We start from the raw sequence: 2,231 nt of genomic DNA, 5'->3' as shown, positions 1-2,231 counted from the left end.
ACTTATTTGAGAAGTGATTTTGCTCAAAAGTGCTTTTTAAAAAAGTACTTTTGAAAAATTACTGTTTGTGTTTGGCCAATTCATCTGAGAAGTACTTTAATAAGCAAATTGTGTTTGGACAATCTTCTTAAAAAGTACTTTTAAGTATCAAATTACGGAAAAAGCAACACATATTCAATTTACAAGTAATATATTATTTGAAAGAGAGAAATGAATTTAAATATTTATTATAAAAGATTAATTAATTTTTCTTTTTATTTAATTGGTATACAAAATATAAAGTAAAAATATATATTAAATATTTTAATCAATATAATAGTTATCCAAAGCAACAATATTAGGTATCCGGTATTACTTATTGTTTACATTGATGATTTAAATATATCAAAATATAGTCATTCAATATAAATTTAGAATGTACTTCATTAATCCTGAATAAAAAAAGAGGTATAGTTATGGTGGAGAGACTATTTTAAAGAAGAATAGGAGATCTAGAATAAAAATACAATAGAAATAAAATAAAATAAATAAAAAGAAAAAGGTAAAAATTAAATCTTTGAAGGATAATTTGAAAAATATAAATTTATAGTAAGGATACTTTTATAAAAATTTAATTTTTTGCTTCTGCTTCTGCTTTTTGGAAGAAGTTAAAATTTATAACTTCTTACAAAAAGTATAAAAACTACTTTTGTTGTTGCTCAAAAACACTTTTCCATCTTGGCCAAACATATTAAATTTCTAAAAACGTACTTTTTTCTGACAAAAAAGAGTAATTAATTGTATTCCATGAAATTAAGCGACAATTTATGAATTTCTCCGTAGATTTTCGTCAAGGTCGATTTCTAGGTTTTAACTGAATTTAATGGAACTCTGACTTTTTCATTTTTTTTTCAAAATAGTTGTGCTGCTTTAATTTTAGATGGAGATTGATAGTTTACTGAAATCTCAATTAAACGTATATAGTCTACTGAAAAATCCCAATCACTATTCTTGTAGTACTTGCTTCTTTTTCAAAGTAAAATTAAAGTTTGATACAAAATCATAAAATTTTATTAGGTTAGGACCGACTACTTACCAAAAACGTCATAGGTTTACCCTCTAACTACTAATTGCATAGGTTAGGACCAACTATTATCTACAATATCTGACTTTTTTTTTCTAGTGATGTTCGATACCCACATCAGGGTCTGAATATCTGACTTATATATGTTTACTAAAATAATTTTTGTAATATCATTATAATTTTTATAGAAGGTCGGATGTAACCTTTTGATTATAAGTTCATCTGAACTCATATTTTGATAAGGAGTACACACATATAAAACATTTACTAAAATATCGATGAATATCGTATCAAATTACATAATTTTAAGTTTTTACGGTACAATGAATTATTCCCTCTGTTCATTTTAATTGATTTTTTGGCCTTTTTTTTGTGATTAACAATATTTGATTTTTTCAGCTACTAAAAAGGAATTTTTTTTCTTTTTTTCAAAGTTACCCTTGGAATAAAAAGCCTAGGAGAATTTGCTATATTTTTAATAAATAAATTAAGGTTAATATGGTCAATTTTATTATTAATTTAATGCTAAAAGGTGGATTTTCATCGGTTGTAGTGGATTTAATATGTACAATTATCTGTATTTGGTCACTTGTAGGACCCGTTTGGCCATAGATTTTGTCAAAATAAATTTGAATTTTATTTGGCAAACACATGTTTGGCCATAGATTTTGCCTACATTTTGGCAAAATCCCAAATCCCAAAACCAGCATATCACTATTACATTTTTTAAAAAATGCCTCAAACTTTTGTATTTTATAAAAGAGCCCACCATTTATTATTTTGTAACAATGTTGCTTCGTTTTCTCGGTCACCTGATAGTGTATCATGTAATTCATTATAAAAATGATAATTTTGTATCAAATTTATTTATATTCAGCACTATAATTTGCGATAATATAATGAATGTTATTGATAATGGTACTGTTGGGTATTTGTGATAGTTTTTAGAACTTGTGGGTATAAGTCATGTTTCATGTTTTTCCAAAATAAATTTGGGAAATATATTTTGAAAACTGATGTCCAAACACATTTTCATCTTCAAACCAAACTTTACCAAAATCAGATTTTTCAGAACAAATTTGGAAATCTACGGTCACATGGTAGCGTAATATGTGGTTCAAGAAAAACACAGCACAAAAAAGACAAAGTACAAGTGAAAAGTGGTCTT

This window comes from Nicotiana tomentosiformis, chromosome 8, assembly GCF_000390325.3.
Source record: "Nicotiana tomentosiformis chromosome 8, ASM39032v3, whole genome shotgun sequence".
In the NCBI taxonomy this organism is placed as follows: Eukaryota; Viridiplantae; Streptophyta; class Magnoliopsida; order Solanales; family Solanaceae; genus Nicotiana; species Nicotiana tomentosiformis.
This window is presented reverse-complemented; position numbering follows the sequence as displayed.